Here is an 11,605-nt window from a genome sequence, read left to right as displayed (position 1 = left end):
TATTTCATTATTGTGTATTATTTTGTATTTTATTATATATTATCATTTATTTATTTATTGTTTTCATTGATTTCTTGATTAGGCATTGCCAGGACATTCTTTCTATATTGGTTTTTCCTCGATGGTACCATGCTTACATAAAAATTCTCATATTTAGGATTTGGCATGATAACAGTAATTGCTACATTTGTTCTTTGATTGACTTTGCATCCGTTGAGGATACTCTTACATGCTCCTATATAGCTTGATAAAAGTGAGTGGAAGAACAATAAAAGGAGAAAAAAGAAAATAATATTTTGTATGGCCAACATCGTTATTATCATCCTGATTATGAAAAAAAAGTGGACACACAATAGCATTGCAATATTTTCTCTTCACATTCACACATTTGTAGAGTATTTACTGTATGTCATTGTTCTCGAAGAGTATAAAAATGTTGAAATTGTAGTGAAGATAAAGTGTAAGGCTGTAGCAGCAAGCTAAAAAATGTCATTTGTTCTAGCTGCTGCAGATTGTGTATGTTATATATAAATAATTTCACCGCTATTTGATGGGAAATGCCTGCAGTATATCACATTTCACACGTCACATGTTTCTCCCCCCAAAAAATAAACACAGTTTTACAGTGAAGGATTTCACATCAATTCAGCAACAAGGATTATTAACCAATACATTACTCTCACAAAGATAACATCATGTCCTCAAAATATTGTATTGATATTTTCAATCACAATTGTCATTTATTTATTGAACAACTTAGCTCAAAACATATTCACAAGCGAAGGTTGTCAACACAAGGTTTATTAAACAAAAAGAGAAAGCAGCACTTGTCTTTACTTTGTTGTGAGCTTTTGTTCATCTTTAAGTGGATGAGGGAAGTGTGGTCTGAGGCAGAAGTATGTGTTCTAACACTAAATGGCGTTACGCATAAGCACGGAATTTTAAAACACGTACGAATTTTTAACCAAACACTGTAAAAAGTACATGCAGGAGAACACAGCGACTCCTGTGTTAAAAAAAGCCAAAATCCCAAAGTGGATGTAAGAGAAAATCATTGGACACTACTCATATGATTTAGACCAATTATATCTGAATCAAATGTATTTGCGGAACCTCTCTGCCTGCAATTGCTGTACTAAAATCTGCATGTATTTCTAGTTGTCCCCAATGAACTTCTTTGGCGTGATCCCATGTAGAGAATGTAGTGACCCTGAAGGCAAATAATGACTGAAATGGGCTGGTTGCCAAAATGATTCGATGCCACCCTGGTTCCCTGTTGGATAATGATTACACTGTTATACAGTGCTTCCACCTTGGCACGTTGGCTAAACACTCAGCCTGGGCTCCAGCAATGTACACTTAGTTGAGACTGTTTGACAAATCGTAGACAGCAGCATCTCCACAGGCTAGCAGATGGCTGTGCGCTGCCTTGATAACATAAGGCTAATGGGCACATGCACGCACACACACACTCTATGCTTACCTAACATCCAACAATGCCATGGGGTGGAGGTGGGTTACTCTATGGTTTTCAAGCAGGAAGATTATGCCATCCATCCATCAGGGTTAAAGGTGAGCTTGAGCCTGACCCAGCTGACTTTGGCCTGGTCACCAGCCAATCGCAGGTACCCTGGATGATATTTGCCAGTTAAGGTGTCTGAAAGGTACAGCATACGCATCATGATCCTCTGGAAGGGATCATTTGGGTCATCAGCTGACTGACTTTGTGTTAGGAAAAGCAGGCTTGAGATCAGGGATTGGCTGAACAAACTCTCTGCTCTGTTTTTGTGTCAACTTCTCACCAAGCCTGCCAGGCAGAGTCCAACATCTGTGAGCTCAGATGTTTGGTAATGATATAGTAATGGTGCTGGAAGGGGACAAGCACAGACCTCTGCCTGGATCCATCTTTATGTCGACGTCCCCCCCGCTCTTTAATATTGTGACAATCATATGGTCTCTCTCCCACACAACTCAAGTTTGCTTTTGTCATTGAAAGGTCTCTGGACGGTAAACAAAAAGACTGATATTGCGATATATATCATTATCTTTCACATTATACAGTACAACAGACTGATATTGTAGCTGTCCAATATGAGGTATTCGTCCTCAAGTTTGATTAACATTTTGCAGCAATAAAAACATGTTGCGTTATAATATCGAACACCAACTGTTTTGATTAAGTATCTCCGTTGATAGATGGACATGTCTGTCAAACGTACTTGTATTTGTTGCGTGCTTTCTATTTATTGTTACAAGCATGCCCAAACTGATGAGCTGTGTCAAGAAATCCTACAAACACAAGATGAAGTTTGACAATGACAAGTCAAAACAATTTCACCAAAACATTTTGACTGTGGCGGCACGGTGGACGACTGGTTAGAGCGTCAGCCTCACAGTTCTGAGGAGCGGTGTTTAATTCCCCGGCCCCGCCTGTGTGGAGTTTGCATGTTCTCCCCGTGCCTGCGTGGGTTTTCTCCGGCCACTCCGGTTTCCTCCCACATCCCAAAAACATGCATTAATTGGAGACTTTAAATTGCCCTTAGGCATGACTGTGAGTGCGAGTGGTTGTTTGTTTCTATGTGCCCTGCGATTGGCTGGCTACCAGTTCAGGGTGTACCCCGCCTCCTGCCCGATGACAGCTGGGATAGGCTCCAGCACGCCCGCGACCCTAGTGAGGAGAAGCGGCTCAGAAAATGGATGGATGGATGGATTTTGACTGTTGTCTACGATTGGCTGGCGATCAGACCAGGGTGTACCCTGCCTCACACCCGAAATCAGGCCGAGATAGGTTCCAGCACTCCTGTGACCCGAATGAGGAGAAGCAGTATAGAAGATGGATGAATGGATTTAGATTGCTGTTGTGATAGTAATTAATATGCTGAGATTTCCAGATATTTACAACCCAGTTAATATTTTTTTGTTCATATTGTCAGGGGTAAAAAAAATTTTTTTTATCAAATCTGAAACATCTGAAAAAATCTGAAACAAGTTTAGATTTATATTAATTTGTGATAATGTTATTAATTTTATTATTGCTACATTTTAAGTTGCAATGTATAAACATTTAAAGTTGTGTAAATTTGTACCATAGCGCTTCTAGATATCTATTCTTTTTCTTACATCAATACCAACATTACACTATATTGATATCAATGGGATACCATAATTAACAAATGATGATGGATGCTCTTAAACTCCTGCCTAGGTTACATAAAATTGTGCTTTAAACATTTTTACATTTAAAAAATGTATTTGACAGTCAACCATCTAAATTATTGCAGAGCACCTGAATTGGCAGTCTATCAAGATGGTGTAGGTGGCAGTGGTCAGGTGTGTTGATAACTAATGAAAACCGGGCCAATGAGACACAATCATTTCAGAAAATGTGCACTGTATGTGAATAAACCCATAAATGCAGCATATTATGCACATGTAATCATTTAATTGATGATTCAGGCCCTGGGCCTCTTTTTCTGTGACACCGATAAAACTTGGCCATCTTTGAATATGATAACATTTGTAATTTTCTAGAATTGTTTTAAATAATGATAGCAGGGCATATGTTTCAGCTCCATAAAATCATCAAGGGTCACCTTTGATGCAAAATGAGGTCAATCATCCGGCAGAAAAGAAAGACAGTTGTTGGTGCACTGCTGGTGGCAGCACTGTGGCCGACGAAGTGCTTATTTCTGGGTATTTACATTCTACATTGAACATATGCTTTTGAGGCAGCACAGTGGGCGACTGGTAATCACATCCGCTTCACAGTTCTGAGGTTGTGGGTTCAAATGCAGGCTCTGGCCTTCCTGTGTGGAGTTTGCATTTGTTCTCACCACGCCTCAGAGTACTGTGGTTTCCTCCCACAATCCAAAAACATGCATCCTAGGTTAATTGAAGAGTAGTTAGCTGAGTTATAGAGTTTGGGTTAATGAAGAAGTGAAATATTGAACGTGCATCCTAGGTTGGAGTTGCCTTTTATTTGGAAAATAACATTATATTGTCAGGCATGCACCAGCATTTGCTTTTACAGCTATTACTTTGGGTGTAAACACCACTTACACAAATAGCCTCTTAATAAAAGCTGCCAGCTGACTTTATAGCATAATAACCCAGAGTGTTAAAACTGTTATGGTCGGTTTGGTTTGCATCCTTTGTTTCCTCAAAAGAAGACGAAATATTGATGTCGCACTTTCCTTAAAAAAAAAGAGAGAGATCAGTGCCAAGATATTCCTTTTTGTTCATGTAGTTGTCGTATTTTTATCATCAGTGCCTCTGAAAGGTACTCAGAACATGTAAGAATCCATCCATCCATCCGTTTTCTGAGCCGCTTCTCCTCACTAGGGTCGCCGGCGTGCTGGAGCCTATCCCAGCTGTCATCGGGCAGGAGGCGGGGTACACCCTGAACTGGTTGCCAGACATGTAAGAATGTGTAATTAAAATATGATATACATGTTTTTAAAGGCTATTTTTGAACAATACATTCTTTTTGTTGTTGTTAATATCTATTAAAGTGGGTCACAACTTTGCGACATTTGGAGAATGTGACAATTGGAAACCAGTGGTTTAAAGCGACCATTTGTCAAGTCATACTGTACACTCATCTGAATAATAAAACAAAATTGTATTCATCCAATACTATTATTCCATTTATTGCACACATAAGTATAACAACATAGCGAGATATATAGTCCTGTGGTAGAGATATGATTGAAAGCAGGCAGGTGTTCATGAATACTCAACATAGGGGAGATCCACATGTCTGCTTTTTCTAACTAATAAACATGTGCACGTGTGTGGACAGGAAGTATTTAATGGAGTCTATTACAGCATGTCCATGTTTTCACGCCAACCATCATAAATCAAAGCCACCCTCGAGGTTCTTAACATTGTGCAGGCTGTAGTCGGAGTCATTCACAACAACGTTGAAGGTTATTTGTGCCAAAATTGTGACTCAGGGTTGATTCAAAGGTTTTGTCTTTGAGGAATAGAATGAGTTCCTGAAATGTGTGAAAGTGTCCTATTTTTTTGTGTAAGTCCTTGAGCTCCTTGTATTACAGCGTGTATTGCATTGTGTATAAAAGAACACTATGTGTGCGCTTTGTTACGATGAACACTAATGCATTTTTATTTGCTGACTCACAAGTACATTAAGTGTGAAAGTCACCTTTAAAAATAAATGCAAGCACTGCATCTAAATGCTCCAGTACGAGGTGATTTAAAAAGGGGAATGAAGATACTAACCTCATGAACTACGAATAGATGTTTTTATCATATGAAATATTATTTTTTCCTTTTGCTTGAGTCCAAGATGATAGATTTTAGGCTTTCCATATGAATGATGATGATGATGAATCTAAATCCAAACTGTCAGTGAGAGGACACTTCATTAGGTACACCTGTCGTGCACAATCTGCATCAAGATAGCTGCTTCAATAAACTCAGTTTTAATTAAACTTTGATTAACTACATGAATTTTTAGATGCCTTTCTAATCTTCTGGTCTAATCTAATCTTCTGTTCAAAAGTCTTCAGTCACCATTACAATTTTTGTGTTATGGTATATGATATAATGACCACTGCAGGTCCAAGTGTCCAATTCCAATTTAAATGCATTTGTGATTTTTTAGTCATTTTACATGTACAGTACCATTCAAGTGACACACATCCAATATGGCTGTGCATACACGAACAGAAAATATGAAAACATCCGTATGCACAGAAAGAGGCAAGACGGAAGAGTGACAACACAGAACCAAACAATCATACATGAATAATACAAGTGGCCTGGGCTGACTCTTGCCTCCATTGATTTAAAAGAGGGTTACCACCACATCTCTCGACTGACTATTTTCTTATTCCATGATGGACATAATCTATGTACCATACATATTTAAACTCATTCACTGCCAGCAAAATGGATATTTGACTTCTATAGCCGTCAATGGCAGTGAATAATAGTCTATGCTTTCACTGTGTTTTCAACTTACAGTAGGTGTTTTTTAAATGTCTTTGAGTTGTTTGGACAGACAAGTATGTACACATTACAGAAGGGGTGTGTTTTAATGATGTCAAATTGGCATTGACATGGTTTATCTGATCTATCCATTTACACTCCATTTGCTTTGGCAGATACACAACACACAGTATTGGATTTTTATCCACATATGGAAGAGGCCTTATTTGAATGTTAGGATACGATATCTCCTTCCATATGCTTTTTTTTCCTGCATGTTTTTGGAATGACAGAGGAAACAATAGTATCAACACCCACGCAATCATGGGGAGAATATGCTTTCAGGGAGGACCCGAGTGCAGCAACAATATTGGACAACAGGTGGTGGAAGGGTCGATGCTGGTCAGGGAACAGATCTGAGAGCTGAATCTGGAGAGTGCAGAAACAATGACGAACAATAAGGGTAAGAGGACAGAGGTTTATTGCACAACAGAAGAACCATGCAATGCAAATCCAGCCCTAGAGTGAATGCATGTAAAGCAAAGACCAAGGTCAAACTTTTGGCAAAAATCTGCTCGTTAGTTAGCAGGCTACTTACTGCAGATCCTGATTTATGGAGGATGACAGCTCCATGATGGTTCTGGGGGTGGACTCTTCCATTGAAGTCATTGTAAAATAGTCACACATTTATCCAGATCCTTACCAAAATGAAATCAATTTCATATTTTATGGAGAATGCTTTTATGTACTGTGTTACTATGTCCAAAGGATTGCTGAAAAAAGTCATTAAACCGCACAGCAACTGCTTTTCCTACTGCTATAAGTTTACTCATAATACTATGTACGAAACAATCTATTGTAAAAGACAACTACTTCATACTAGTGCAATCATTGAATTACAAGCTACAGTACTTTACGGTGGTCTCTGTCTGTAATTTAGCCTGACGTTAATTCTTACTGCCAGTCATACAGATGCTGCACGCTGCCACTTTGTTGCTGAATCAAACCACAATAGCATTTATTTACAAGTCACACTCTATCAACACTCAATGCCCTAATTTGATAGGTCCGCCAGAGACTGAGAGGACTTCAGGACTCTAATGAAAGTGCTTGTTCAGTTCATCATGTTCCAAAAAGCCTTCCAAAACTCTTTGAAGGTTTGTGAAACTACAGTATGTGATGCGTGGGATTAGACTGCTGCAATCTGAGCTGCTTTGGGATTTTAAGATTAATAGAAAACCCACATGAACACTTATTAATGTTTTCAACAGATAAAGATGATTTTCCTTTGGTAGTAAATTTTATGTTTCCATAAACTTTCATATTAAAGTACAATGAAAACTTGTCTTCAACCACCCAAATTTATCCGTAATCAGAGTTCAAGTGAATTTCTATTTTGAATGTTTTTTATTCAGATGGAAATGACAAGAACGTAACCTAATTGAGTTAGTTTTTATCTTTTACCTCCAAGAACTCCAAAAAGGGTGGGTACGCTGAACTGCTGTTTGGTGCATAGGCACAAACAACAGTTAGGACCCGTCCCCCCACCCGAAGGCGGAGGGAGGCTACCCTCTCGTCCACCGGGGTAAAACCCAACGTACAGGCGCCGAGCCGGGGAGCAATCAGTATACCCACACCTGCTCGGCGCCTCTCACCGTGGGCAACTCCAGAGTGGAAGAAAGTCTAACCCCTCTCGAGAGGACTGGTACCAGAGCCCAAGCTGTGCGTGGAGGCGAGTCCGACTATATCTTGTCGGAACTTCTCGACCTCACACACCAGCTCAGGCTGCTTCCCTGCCAGAGAGGTGACAGTCCACGTCCCGAGAGCCAGCTTCTGTAGCCAGGGATCGGATCGCCAAGGTCCCCGCCTTCGGCCACCGCCACTGTTTTTTTGTTTTTTTTTAATTATTATTATTACTACTTTCATAAAGCCCTCAACTGCAAATAACTTGTTGTAAACCATGAGAAAAACTGCAATCCAACAATCAAATGACAAAATCACCTTAATATCTCAAGAGCTGAACAACTGCTGGCCTATGTTATAAATGCACTTTTCACCAGCTGCTATTGACTCTCATTGATTCTCGTAGCTTACTTAGAGTAATGCAATGAGTCCCCAGCTGCAACCTCACACTGCTGCACCATCGCTTGATTTGTATCTGCTAAGGTTCTTTTTCTCTTTCCAATAGCCTCTGGAGTTGTGAGGAGGCAGGGACGTGAACAATAGACAGAAAATATAGTCATTAGCAAACAAGAAAGGGTGCAGAAAGGAGTAAAATAAATGTTCTGCAGCAGGAATAAATGAAAAGATATAATTTTGCTTGGCGCAGTCTTTCAAAGGCTTTAGTGGGCGAAAAAAAAAGATAATGGTGATGACGAGACAAGAAAGGGTCACTGGAAACATGGACATTACTTAAATGATGGATTGTGGGAAATGCAGAAAAAGATATGTGGATGAATGGAAATACAGTTAAGTGGATAAGTCACAGGGCAGATGGCTCAAGTGGATGATAAGGCAGAGGTGATATGGAGACGGTTGTAAACGGAGAGGTGGGGAACGGGGAGGACATTTAGATTGATGAGTCATCACACAGGCGGGAAAGAGAAGCATGGATGTAAAGATGGATGAAAAACCACAGATGAAAGTGGAGGGCGAGAGGGTTATTTTTGTCACCTTTCAAGCAGGAGGGGTAACAAGTCGGCTGGATGACACAATTAGCTTTAGAAGACTAAGTCATCTTTAATATTCTTAGGATGGGGGCAGACATTGGGTTTCAAATTTTTACATATCTGCTTGTTGCAAACAATTACAAAAGCATAGGAAACAAAGGTATTCTCTGTGTTAATGTGTTGCTCTTGTGTACAAATGAAGACCAAAAGTTATGAGCACGAGGAATAGGGAGGATGGGAGATAGAGAGCGAGAGAGATGATAGACAAAGGGAGAAGAAGCAAGTGGAATGGATTCTGCACACTGACAATGCCACTATTCTCTTCATGCGAGAATGGCACAAAGCAGCCAAGTCAGCGTCGTCTGTCGCCTGCTTAATGCTGCGTAAATAAATTATTTGTGGAAGAAAAGAAATATTGAGACAAACCTCAAACTCCATTAACTAATCAATCAGGTCACAAAAGAGCTTAAGTCGTCATCTCACCAAGGCATTTTGGATTTAAATCTATGTTAGGTGACAGCATGTTTGTGTCCCAGTACACAAAGCAAAGTCCATAAAGACGAGCTTGGAAGAACGTTTATCGCTCGAGAGCATATATGTCAAACTTAGGCCCGGGGGCCAAATTATATTTGGCCCACAAGACCATATTAAATGTGTATTAGAGCTGGCCCGCCAGTATATAGCACATGCGTCAGTAATATTACAAATCCCAGAATGCTTTGCTAGTGTGTTGGCCCATCAGTCTAGACCCGCGAGCGCCCCTTTCCTTTCTGTTGCAGTCATTAGCAACTATGCTACCAGTCTCCTTGAGCAAATTTACACTGCCCCTTCCCAAAAATGGCCAAACAAAAGAAGGAAAACGTTTAACTTCCAAGACAGGTGGGCGGCAGATTGTCTGTTCACTAAAGTAAAAGACAGTTTGACATGTGTGGAGCAACGTGGCTGTAACAAAGAATATAACATAATTGAAGTATTTGGAAACAGATTCAGGAATTTTTACAAATGTAACCAGTGTGACAGTGAAATAAATACTTGGATACTTGACGACTGGTTAGAGCGTCAGCCTCACAGTTCTGAGGACCCGGGTTCAATCCCCGGTCCCGCCTGTGTGGAGTTTGCATGTTCTCCCCGTGCCTGCGTGGGGTTGCTCCGGGCACTCCGGTTTCCTCCCACATCCCAAAAACATGCATTAATTGGAGACTCTAAATTACCCGTAGGTGTGACTGTGAGTGCGAATGGTTGTTTGTTTGTATGTGCCCTGCTATTGGCTGGCAACCAGTTCAGGGTGTACCCCGCCTCCTGCCCAATGACAGCTGGGATAGGCTCCAGCACGCCCGCGACCCTAGTGAGGAGAAGCGGCTCAGATAATGGATGGATGAATTAATTTTTTTTAATGCCCTTTATCAACTCCTAGCCAGGGACTGTTAATAGTTTAAAGTTTGGATTTTTATTGAAGGACATTGTTTATTTTTGGGTTTTTTGTTGTTGTTGGCCTTTGAAAAAAATATTTACATAAAAAAGAAAAATAGTTGGAGATAAATAGATGATAGAGATACAGAAGAATTCATGTTATCTATTTAAATACAAAACAACAAACATGAATTTCTATTTTGAATGTTTTTTCTTCAGCTGGAAATGACAAGAACATAACCTAATTGAGTTAGTTTTTATCTTAAGAGCTACTGTACCTAGTTAGTTTTTTTTTTCATCCATCCATCCATCCATCCATTTTCTACCGCTTATCTGAGGTCGGGTCGCGGGGGCAGTAGCTTTAGTAGGGACGCCCAGACTTCTCTCTCCCCAGCCACTTCATCCATCTCTTCCGGGGGGATCCGAGGCGTTCCCAGGCCAGCCGAAGGATGTAGTCTCTCCAGCGTGTCCTGGGTCGTTCCCGGGGTCTCCTCTCGGTGGGACGTGCCCGGAACACCTCCGAATCAGATGCCCCAGCCACCTCATCTGGCTCCTCGCAATGTGGAGGAGCAGCACCTCTACTCTGAGATCCTCCCGGATGACCGAGCTTCTCACCCCATCTCTAAGGGAGAACCTGGACACCCTGCGCAGGAAATTCATGTTATCGATTTAAATACAAAACAACAAACATGATGTCTTTTATCGCAAATTTGATTTCTCGTGTTTATAATATTCAAGTTTTTTTATTCCAGATTCAGTGTTTAAGCAAAATTTAAGTTTGTTGTCAATTTTAAACTTTAACGCTACATTTCTGCAGAAAAGGGAAACGTGCACATCGCAGTGATTTTTCATTAAATATTGAGTTTGACGTCGACGTTGTCCCAATTTTTTATTTTGGCACACCGTGAATTTGAGTTTCACACCCCTGCTCTAGAGTGATAAACACCGTCATATTTTCTTCCATACCTGTAGGCATTCCAATATTCCAGTAGTATATAGTATACGTGTGAGTCCAAATAAACAAACATATTCTCACAGAGGCAGCACGGTGAATGACTGGCTAGCACATCTGCCACACATTTCTTAGGGCTGGGGTTCAAATCCGGCCTCACCTGTGTGGAGTTCGCATGTATTGCCTGCATGGATTTTCCCCGGGTAATCCACTTTCCTCCCACATCCCGAAAACATGCATGGTAGATTAACTGAAAACTCTATATTGCCCGTAGGTGGGAATTGTTGTTTATTTGTATGTACCCTGCAATTTGCTGGCGACCAGTTCAAAGTGTACCCCGCCTCTCGCTCAGAGTCGGCACCCAAGGTTTCAGGCTAGCGTCTGTGACAAGGACTTGAAGGTTTGGAAATGATGAGCACAGATGAGCAACAACAGAGGTGCTGCTGTGGTCCATCTATCCATTTTCTATACTGCTTATCTTGTTCAGGGTCACAGGGAGCCAGAGTCGATCCCAGCTGACTTTGAGTGAAAGTCTGACGACACTCAGGACTGGATTCCAGTCAATCAGAGAGCACACACATTCACATCATTACTAAGTTGGAACTGAACCCATGCTGTCTGG

Source organism: Phycodurus eques, chromosome 7 (genome assembly GCF_024500275.1).
Source record: "Phycodurus eques isolate BA_2022a chromosome 7, UOR_Pequ_1.1, whole genome shotgun sequence".
NCBI classification, from domain to species: domain Eukaryota; kingdom Metazoa; phylum Chordata; class Actinopteri; order Syngnathiformes; family Syngnathidae; genus Phycodurus; species Phycodurus eques.
This window is presented reverse-complemented; position numbering follows the sequence as displayed.